Below are 11339 nucleotides of genomic sequence, written 5' to 3'. Positions count from 1 at the left end.
ACAGGGAAATAACCCTTGCTCGGGTATCAGGCCCTGGCCTGAATGTCACTTCCTCCAGGAAGCTCTCCCTGATACCTCCCTCTGACACTGGGTCAGGGCCTCCTCCTTCACCCACCATCGCTCTGGGATTCCCCTTTTTAAGCACTTTCACTGCTGAGCTGAAGTCCATCCTTGTATCCCACACTCTAGAGGGGCCTGGCTGTTCACTTGTTGAATGGGTGGAGGGAGGATGGATGGATTGTTGGAGATGCAGTTCAGTTGTCACCTTGTGTCCGTGGCCCTCCCTGATTTACCCCTGCAGTCCCTCCTGGATGGAAGCATTCGCTCCCGCACACATCCCTGTACAGTAGACCCTGTGCTTTTGGTGCCCTTACACCAGCTCTGTGCCACACATTTGTTTCTTATGTGTCTCCCTCCCAATCATTCACCCACAGCCTGTGCCCTGCCTCACTGCCCCTGATGCAGCTCCTGGCGCATAATAAGTGCTAAGTAAATGTCAGTCGCAGTGTTCGGGGAATCTCGCAGGATATCTAGGATTTTCAAGATTACACTCTGCTCCCAACGGCCTTAGGTATAAAAGGAAAACATTTCTATCTGTGAGACTCAACCTTAGCGCTGACACCCTCAGAGCTTTCCAAAGAATGTGGGGAGATGCTGTGCACAGGTGGCCCTGCTAGGACTCGGCTTCCTTTAAAATGCCTACAACATTTTCTTCAGATAAAAAGACCCATGCTCGGATATTTCTGCGAATAGGGAAAACATAAAATACACCCCAAAATTTGGAGTACTAGCTGGTGAGACTGGACAAGGGTGAACCCCTCCTAATTACAGTGGCGTGGTGCTGAAATAGAGGGACACTGAGATGTAATGTCCTGGGAGGTTGCTGTGGAAAGGAAACGTGTCTAATTACTCAGGTGGGGTGCAGCTGTTTTCAATGCAACTATACGTTGCTAATATGCAACTGCAACCTCTTCAGTGCAACTGCTAATTGATCCTATGTGGACCTTAAATTTGTGCCTGTTTTTCACTATAGAAATGCATAGTTTGGGTGCATGGGTGGTTCAGTGGTAGAATGTTCGCCTGCCATATAGAGACCCAGGTTTGAGTCCCGGCCCATGCTCCCCCTCCACCCGCTCCCCCCCCCCAAAAGATGCCTAGCTGAAAAAGTGGGCTGGCCCAAACCGCAGGTCCTGGCACTCAAGTACCTGCTGGTAGAGCCCAGCCCTCCATGCACAGCCCGTGGTCCCTGCACATATTAAAACTTTAAAGTGGAAGCTCTCAATACTGGCTGCCCATAGGAATTCCCTATGCCTAGGCCCACCCAAACCTGATAAATCAGAATTTCTGGGGTGGCACCCGGGCCTCAGGAGGCTTGTGAACTCCCCAGAGGCTGTAACATGTGGCCAGGTTGGAAAAGCAGCACCCCCAGCCTGAGCACCTGGGTCCCCAGCGAGCTCCAGGTGATACTGAGGCTACCGGCCCTGACCATACCCCAAGTAACAAGACCTTAGGCAGAATATTTTCTACTTGTCTCAGGACAGAGGTTGTTTGCAAATCATTCTGATTGTCCGAGATTCAAAGGAATAGAAATATAAGAGTGAACTGCGGAAGCTTCCTTTCTCCTCTTTACCAGCTCCCCCTCCAGTTACTGTCCTCCTCTGAAGGAAATGCAGCTATTATTGGGTGCAATGGGCAGAGATACAGTGTCCTTTTAAATAAATAGGATTAGATGTGGACTTCTGTGAATTTTTTTGTAAGAAGACTTCGGTTTTTTTTCCCCCAGTGACTGTATGAATGTACCGTAATTTTACCTGCCCACTCCATTCCTGGCAGACATTTATATCGTTTTTAAACTGCTGCAATATCCTAGCACATATCCCAGAATCTATATCTTTGTGCACATGTGTAAGCACTTCTGGAAGGCAAGTTTCTAGAAGCAGAATTTCAGGTCAAAGGGTATACACTTCTGTGGTAGTTAGATTCAGTTGTCAACTTGGCCAGGTGAAGGCACCTAGTTGTGTTGCTGAGGACATGAGCCAATGGTATGCGAACTCATCCGTTCCTGATTACATCTGCAGTCGGCTAGGAGGCATGCCTGCTGCAATGAATGATGTTTGACTTAATTGGCTGGTGCTTAAATGAGAGAGCTCAAGGTAGCACAGCTCAAGCAGCTCAGCCTACATCATCTCAGCACTCGCAGCTCAGTCCAGGTCTTTGGAGATGCAGAAAGAAATCACCCCAGGGAAAGCTGTGGGAACCCAGAGGCCTGGAGAGAAGGCCAGCAGAGATCACCCTGTGCCTTCCCACATTAAGAAAGAATCTCAGTTGAAAGTTAGCTGCCTTTCCTCTGAAGAACTAATGAAATAAATCCCTTTTTATTAAAAGCCAATCCGTGTGTGGTGTGTTGCATTCCAGCAGCTAGCAAACTACAACAACTTCTAAAGAACTGTTAAGAAACTGAGAAATTGCTCTCTAAAAGGGCTTTACGATCTGTACAGAATAGAAAAATGGGCAAATGAGCAAGTCACAGAGAAGGAAATACAAAAGATCAAAGCACATATTAAAATACACTTAGAGAGGAAAGGAAAACTAAAATACACAATTATGTGTATATACATATATGCATATTATATGTAATATATGTGTGTGCATATATATATATTGCACACCAGATGGACAAATGAACAAAAGTGTGCCCTCTCATTCACTGTTGATGGAGAGATAAATGCAACATAATCCGGATGAGTTGGGTGCTCTGGTTCCCCATTCAGCAGTGGGTTTAGAAGTGGCCACAGGAAAGGCAGGACAGACAGGCTCCCTGTGAACAGGAAAGGGTAGCTTGGATGAGTAAACAAAGAGAACAAAATTAGAAGTAGAGCAAAGAATACACACAGCCTAGAGACCTGGGCTAGTGAATGTGGGGCAAAGTGTCCATCCATCACCCATCCAGAGCATCTGGGATCAGCTCTGTATCATGAACATGAAACCCAGGGCCACAGCGTCTGCAGGGATGGGCCTAAGGTCTCAGGAAAAATTCTGTACTCTTTTTTAAGAAGGCAAGGAAGTGTGTAAAACAACTTTCAAAGTCTCCAAATCGTTAAACACTTAAAAAAAAAAAGTTTTTCACTGTGAAACATAACATATATACAAAAAAAAAAAAAAAAGAAGAAATAGTAATTTTCAAAGTACCCTCCAACAAACAGCTACAGTACAGATCTCACACCTGTTCTGGGCCACCATTCCACAGTCCCAGGTCACCCCCTCCAGCTGCTCCAAAACACTGGAGGCTAAAAGAAACATCCCATAGTGATGCAGCAGCCACACTCAGCTGTCAAGTCCCATGCTCTCTGCCGCAACTCAGTGTGTTAAAGTTTAATAAAATAGTTAAACTGAAAAACTTTGCATACAGAGGGCACATAACCAGAATATGTATTATGTGGAATGGTTCGTTCTTGGGAGGGTTATTAGAATATTAGTATTCAGGGTTGCTTGAAGTAGGGCAGGTTTCACTTTGAAACCACAAGTCCTAAGTATTTTAAACCACCACCTTGTGAGAAAAAAAACCCATCTTTTAAAAGGTGCTTCTTAGAGTCGTGCTGAAACATCTTCCCCACCCCCACCCCCAAATGGAGGTCTCCACAGGGTACAGGGCCGGAGCTGTTCTGCTGAGGGATGTAGAAAATTAAAAAAAAAACAGCAAGAGTCCTCTTGGGACCCATTTGCTCAGGGCACTGGATTTGAATGTGAGCTTTGCTCCCTTTTAAGGCCTAGCTCCCATACCATCTCCCTGTGAAGTCTGGGCCACTCCAGCCATAGGTGACCCTTCCCTCCCTCTGCTCTCCAGCTCTCACCCAGCGATGAGGTGGTGGACACGTGTACCTGCGGGATGCTAGGACCGTGAACTTCTCATCTAACTCACCTTTGCACTTCCCACCATGATCAGCCCAGGCCTCCTCTTACCAGGGCTGTCCCTTTGTAGGCTGGCCAAGTGGGAGACAAGTCCCAGCCCACCGGCCTGCCCTCTCTATACTGAGGACTGCCCTTGTCAAATGAGCCAACTTCCCTTGGATGGCCCAGAGGTCACCCTGTGACCTGGTAAACTGAGATGATAGGAGAAAGAGACAGCGAGACAGAAACTCACCAGACTGAGGGAAAGACTCAGAGGGAGGAGATGACAGCAGGACAGAGGGTCTTGGGGTGGCAGGTGCACCTCCTCAACCACCAAGGCTCCCAGGAGCTCCTCCCCAGGCCAGGAAGTCCCCAGAGAAGCAGACAGTGCAAATGGGTGGTGAGACGCAGTGAGGGGCACAAACCTGTGTCAGATCCCTAGGCTGGGTCCAGGCTCCACTTCCCACCCACCAAGAGGCCTTAGGAGCCATGTGCCTCAGTTTCCACATTTGCTACAGGATAATAGTAAGCAGGCAGGGTGACTGCAAGGAATCAGGTAGTGTCCTTTAACCCTGGCCAATTACTAGTTACTATTACTAATCCTCAGCTGCCAGTTTCAGGCTCACTAAGGGGACGCCAGGGACACAGGCAGGAAGGCAGCTGTGTAAGGTGAAGGGGCAGGCACAAGTTGGGAGCTAGGGGCTTGTGTTCCCAGCTGGCTCTGTGTGCATTTGCGTCCCGGCCTCACTGAATCTCTGTGCCCTGCCCTCTCTATACTGAGGAATGCCCTTCACAAATGAGCCAACTTCCCTTGGATGGCCCAGAGGTCATCCTGTGACCTGGTAAACTGAGATGATGGGAGAAAGTCACATGCTCAGAGACAGCGAGACAGAAACTCACCAGATTGAGGGAAAGACTCAGAGGGAGGAAATGACAACAGGTACATCTGTCATCATTGTACTTGGCCATTTAAAGAGCACTTCAAAAAATTTCCTCCCCCAAATGGCTGGTGAGCACAGCTCTCCAGAGTTTAACAGAGAGACACTGATGGAAATGTCGGATTTTGGGTGTGTCCTAGGACAACTTTTGTGCATGGAAAAGTTTATTTGAACAGTTACAAAAAAAGATAATATTTGATTTATTAAAGTTACAAATTTAAAACACCTTCTTCTTCCAGTTTTCAAGTTCACTGTATAAGTCTAGCAAATTTTTATAACTTTTAAGATTTTTCCTCAGATATAATATAGTTAAATCCATTTAAGCATCTTATATTACATATTTACAAATTTAATATATTTGGTTTCCATTCTAAATAGCTCAGTTACCCAACAAGTACTTAAATTTGTCTGATAAATCTAATAAACTTGTCAATGATGGAGGTGAAATTCTCTTAAATATCCTAATACCATTCATAAATTTAGTAAGATTTCAGCCTAAAATCACAAGTTTAACTTAATTCAATTTTGCATTTTAAATGAGAAACATAAAGTTCCTCTGTTACATACTAATATGCCAACTTTTCTTAAGCATTTCAAATCCTCAAAATCTCAAATATGTAGGGAGTATGTATGAATGCTGCCTAAAAACACTAATACAAAATTTTGATTGACTTAATCATATCTGCACCTCTGAAACTCCCTAGTTTCATTTATTCAACAAACATTCATCAATATGTGCTCAGGGCCAAGCACTATTTAAGGTCCTGGCAACAGCAAAATGAAGATGGAGAAAATCCTTGCCATCATGGAACTTATATTTTAATGAGTAATGCACATGCAGTAAATAAATAAGTACAAACAGATTTGCCAGCTAGAGATGCATATGACAGGATAAGGAGGAAAGCAGTTGCTTGGAGGAAACGAGAGGAAGGCAGGAAGGCGTCAAGGAGGAGGTGAGAGTGAGCAGAGTCCCAAATGAGGTGAGGGAGCAAGGCACGGGGACATCCAAGGGAAAAAGCAAGTGCAAAGGCCCTGAGACAGGACATGCTTGGAACTTTTCAGTGAGAGCGAGAAGGCCCATGTGGCTGGAGTGGAGTGAATGAGGAAGAGGGTGATAGGAGGGGAGGTCTGGGAGATGGGTGCATGGAGATAAGATACCTGCTTTGTAGGGCTTGGGCTTTTATTACAATGATCTTGACTTCGGATATTTTGTGAGGATTTTCATTTCTAGGTATCTGCCTTAGAAAAACTATAAACAGACACAGGTTAAAATATACAAGGGCGATCACTGCAAAGGGAAAGGGGAAAATGAGCTAAAGTCTTTGTTCATCAATAGGGAAATGGACAAATAAACTGAACTGCATTTATACCATGGAGTACTATGGCAGTAAAAACAGATTCATTAATTAATTCAGCAAGTATTTAATGAGCACCTACTCTGTGCCAGGCAGTTGAGCAAAAGAAATAACAATTCTTACTTGGATGAAATTTACATTCTAGTAGATGAAATACAACTCTAGGGATCAAGCTCAAAAGCATAATGCTTATTAAGTGAAAAAAAGAAAATTGCAAAGTTAGACACAAAATGATTCCACATGGTAATTTTTTAAACCCACCAAACAACAGTACATTGTATTAATAGATAATCTATATCTTGTAAATTTACTTTGGGATAGAACCCAGAGTAAATAGGCTCTGGGATTGGACTACCCAGCCTAAAGTCAGACTGTACCTCCTACTCACCTAAAGTCCCTGGGTACCACAGCTGTGCCTCAGTTTCCGCTTCTGTAAAGTGGGGTGGAGAAGGGAATAAGAAAGAACAGGGGTGGAGAGCTTTGGCAATACCTATAGTTTTCTTTCTTTCTTTTTTTTTCCCCAAAAAAGGAGGGAGTGCTGAAGCAAATATGGCAAAATTTTACCATCTGTCTTGGTGGTGGGTACAAGACTGTCGATATTTTCGATACGTTTGAAATGGTTTGTCATTTTCAAATTAGAGATAAAAAGATCACAAAACAAAAACATTTTTGCACCTATCTTCTCCACGCCATCCTTGGCTCCTTCCAGACAACTCTCCCCCACAGTGGGGCTGCTGGAGAGATCTAAATGGCAGACAGGTGGCCTGTTCCCTCGCGTCCTCCAAGGTGACCCCCATGGCTCCTGAGACAGCCCCAGCCTCCTGTGTCATCTGGTCCCTGCAGGCCTCAGCTCTCTGCAACCCCCACATCCCAAATGCTCCAGCCACTTTGTGCTGTCATTCAGCCATTCATTCACCCTCTCAGAAAACATGGAGACCCTCCCATGGACCACCCATACAGGCAACAGGTGAGCTGGACAGAGAAGGTTCCTGTCCTCATAGAGCTGTCATCCTAAGTGGGGAGCGAGCCACAGATGAAGCTATAAATCTATATCATTATAGAAAGCTGATCCTTACAATAAAGAAATAAACAGGATGACTGGAAAGAGTAATGGGAGACAGGAGAAGGGAGGGAGGTCCCCTCCAGGAAAAATGAACAGGTAACAGAGGTCAGATTCAGGGTCCAGTTTGCAGGTCAAATGCTCCTCCTGAGCAAAGCCGTCCCTGGTGGACGGATACCCCGTTGCTGATCTCCTAACTCCCAGTAAGTTCCTTTTCTAATAGCTATCATAATTATAAATGTAGATCAGTTGCTTGATGTCTGTTCCTTTCCTTGCCTACACTGGAAGCTCCTGGAGAGCCAGAAGCTTGCCTTATTCAGGCATCCTGCACCTGCCACAGCGCCTCAAGGCACTCGGTCAATGTTCGTTAAAGACTGACCCAAAGATGATTTCTACCAGCTTCCAAAGTCCATTAACCCAATCAGAGCAGTACCTGCGGGCAGATGTTATTCAGATGAGAAATCCTTGCACTGTAGATATATTTAGGAAATATGCATTTTCACTCCATAATGAGCCTTTTAATATCGAAAATTTTAATGAGGATGTTAGAAAAACTCTAAACCTGATGGAACACAGCAACATCTGAAACAATTATTTTAGTGACAGCATCACCATATTTTCTATTTAAAAAAAGCTTAAAATCAAACATGAAAAATGAAGTAAAAAAATTCTATGTAAGTAAGGTGTGCTGGTCTGAAAGTGTTGTGTACCCCAGAAAAGCCACGTCCTTTAATCCTGATTCAATACTGTAGGATGGAAACCTTTGGTTAGATTGTTTCCATGGAGATTGAACCATCCAACTCTTGGTGTGACCTTTTGATTAGATTACTTCCATGGAGATGTGGCACACCGAATTGTGGGTGTGGCCTTTTGATTAGATGGAGATGTGAGTCTGTCCATGCCGGTGTGTCCTGATTAGTTTACTGGGGTCCTTTAAAAGGGGAGAGATTTTGGAGAAAACATAGTTGTTTCAGAGCTGACAGAGATGCAGACATTTGGAGATGCCTGGAGTGCTAACAGAGAGCTGATGCCTAGACAGGGACGTTTGGAGATGCAGAGCCCAGCAGACATTGCCACGTGCCTTCCCACGAGAAGCCAAGTAAGTCAGAACCCAGAGTTGTGTCCAGAGGAGCTAAGTGAAGGCTCACAGATGTTTAAAGAGGAAGTCACTGGAATCAGAAGCGGGAAGCAATGGAACAGGGAACAAGGACCATCAGATGCCAGCCACGTGCCTTCTCATGAGACAGACATTGGCCTTTCTTGAGTCAAGGTATCTTTCTCTGAATACCTTAGTTTGGACATTTTTATGGCCTTAGAACTGTAAATATATAACTTAATAAATTCCCTTTTTAAAAGCTATTCCATTTCTGGTATATTACATTTCCCCCGGCATTAACAAACTAAGATACATGGCAAACAGCATTAAGTATGTTCCACATTCTGAAATAAAGAAGGCTGCGAGTGGTGAGAGATGGCATATCCAGTAGTCTGGTTTTGGGATGCCACAGATTTTCAGCTCCACGTTCTGAAACATCACACAGGAAGTTGGCTATACTCTAATGGTAAAAATCAAGCTGTCATTTTAACCAAGATCTGTTGCCTGTCCTATAGATAATTTGATTGGAAGGCTCTGGCTTTGGGTAAATGCAGTTTGTTTCTAATTTTATCATTCCATGTTCTTCTCTTTTGTATTACTGCCTTGCCTTATGGTGATTAAACAGTCTGGGAGCTTACTGTTTCCTGCAATTTCATAGATCTTTTGGGGGAGAAGAGGAGGCATTCACTGTGGCTATCTCTTGATAGCTTCACAAGAGCCCATAGTTTCCCCCGTCCTCTCTGGCCCCCAACTTTGGCACTATTTGGCCCTGGGGGAATGGCTGGAGTTCTTAAGCTCTCAGCTCTGTCTGGGCCCAAATCCAACAAATCATAGAAGGCTCAGTTGAGTAAAAAATGTCCTGAGGTTGTGTTTCTGTCCCAAAGGTCACCTCCTTCTCTGGCTCTCCCGGCACTGCGAGCACACCAGCAAGAGCAATCCCCAGAGAACCAAAGGGGCCCCTTGTAAAATGGGTGTTTTTGGAGAAGAACCATGAAAGAAGAAAGAATTACCCACTGTTTTCTACATTTATTGAAAATGTTCCATTTCTAAACTATGTATGTGGTGGGAGGTGTGTGTGTGTGTGTGTGATAGTTGATTATCAGAAAAAAATGAATATTCCCACATGTGAAAAAATCACAAGGGAAATCCAGACACTTTAAGAAAAGTTTGTATTTCAAGAAATGCTTATATTTTCTTATCCTGAGAAATAAAGGGCTTGTGGATGGCAGTTTTTTAGATATACAAGATGGCACCATCATTTTGAAGGGGGATCGGAAGGGAAACAGTCAATTTCAAGCATGTTTTCCAAATCATCCAAAAGGAGAGAAGAAAAACACTGAATAAGTTCTGAACCTGGACACTTTAATAATTACTATCACTAAAACAAATGGCTTCAGAATTAGAGTGGTCTGAGGCTCCCAAGCAACTGGCTAAAACTTGAAAAGAATGCAGAAGCACATGTTTTCATCCCATCTCAAAGAATACAATTGTAAATAGTCAATCCACTGCTTAGCACTTGCCAGCTTGGCTGCATGAGCGTCATGAGCAACTGGCAGACATCAACTCATAGCTTTTGTAAATGGGAAGAAACTAGGAAACAGATTCTGTGTCCTCAAGGTGCTAAACACTCAGGTTGGAGAGATGAAGCACAAATTTACACATGAAAAATTAACATAACAATATTAACTTCCCTAATGGGCAGGGTTTCTTTGGAGTGAGGATGGGGTGGGGGGAAAAAGAAAAGGTAAGGATAAAAACAGAAAGCAATTTTCTGCTATGACAGACTCTCCAGCCCGTATTTATTTGACTGATCAATCTCCTTGAATTTAACTGATGATGGAAGGAAAACAGTCACTGGGCTTTCTCGGTCCTCTGGTGAAAGAAACTCAGCTTCTCATAGATGAGCCAAACTGTTCTGGAAACACGGATCCCCATTGTTCATCAAGACACTTGAATTGAGTATTTACAGAGCACCAAGTCCTCTGCTAACCCCTGGGGATGGAGATAAATAGGTCCTTTCAATTCAGGTGTTAAAGGTAGTTTTTACCTCGAAATTATAATGCAATATTGAAAGTGCAATAAAATAATTTTTCTTCTTTTGCAACAAAATAGAATTTTATACTAAGTGCTTGGCCTACATGGTGGGGATGGACTCCTGGCTGTACCACTTGCAACCTATAGGACACATTAATCATTCCCGAGTCTGTTTCCCCAGACTGCAAACTGAGAATAACATTAGTACCTCCCCGGCTCTGATGCATAGTAAGGGCGTGGTAAAATGACAGTCATTAATATTTTATTTTTTCGTTACTATTATATTTGAGCTAGGGTAGGAAAGATTAGTTCACTAGGTAGAAAGCCCAAAAGAAAGCTGAAGGCACTTGTGAATATGAAGCACCTACTTTTCTGGAATAAAAATTGGGTCACATCTGACAGAGGAACAGTCTCCTCCTCTGCAAAAAGGGGCTAATTCCCATTGTGCAGCCCTGTGAGAAGTCCCTGACGTTAAACGTCAAGTACCAAACTTGGCTCTCGGCGTAGGAGCTCACCAAACGGAAGCAGGCGTTACTCCCTGGGGTATTCTGAGCAATCCAGAAAATTGGCCCCGGGCAGGTTCCAGACGTCAGCCCCGGCCCAGGGCCGCCCAGGAACACCTGGACGTCTGTACTGGCAGGGCCCGTGCGCCTGGGTCTTGCAATTTGGTCCGCAGTACCCACGATGCTCCCGCCCGTCCCGGCCTGCCCCGGGCGCGCAGCTCCCACTACCGAGCAGCCCCGGACCGGCCGCGCGGAGACGGTCGTCCAGACAAACCACAAAAAGACGAAAACCGCCAAACGGGCGTCCCGGGACAGACCAGCTTTCTCCGGAAGGCGACGCGGGCCGGCTTCGCTTCCCTCATTCCTAGGCGGGACTCCAAGCCTCCCACAGCAACCGCGGCGCCTAGCAACGCGCGCTCCGCCAGGCCGGTGCTCTTTGCGCAGGCGCAGAAAGAGGCGGGAAGA

The 11339-nt window shown here is 44.9% G+C and overlaps 1 long non-coding RNA gene across 1 annotated transcript; it reads right to left on the bottom strand.

Moving 5' to 3' along the window:
• Positions 1-9682: 9682 nt before the first annotated feature.
• LOC143667133 (uncharacterized) lies at positions 9683-11313 on the bottom strand. Its single transcript, XR_013167865.1, has 2 exons — positions 10887-11313; positions 9683-10329 (listed from the first exon to the last, which is right to left on the bottom strand). It is a non-coding gene; the product is annotated as an uncharacterized LOC143667133 (long non-coding RNA).
• Between the last annotated feature and the right edge of the window lie 26 nt (positions 11314-11339).

This window comes from Tamandua tetradactyla, chromosome 23 (genome assembly GCF_023851605.1).
Source record: "Tamandua tetradactyla isolate mTamTet1 chromosome 23, mTamTet1.pri, whole genome shotgun sequence".
NCBI classification, from domain to species: Eukaryota; Metazoa; Chordata; class Mammalia; order Pilosa; family Myrmecophagidae; genus Tamandua; species Tamandua tetradactyla.
Note: the sequence above shows the minus strand (reverse complement) of the source record. Positions and strands in the feature narration are given on the sequence as shown.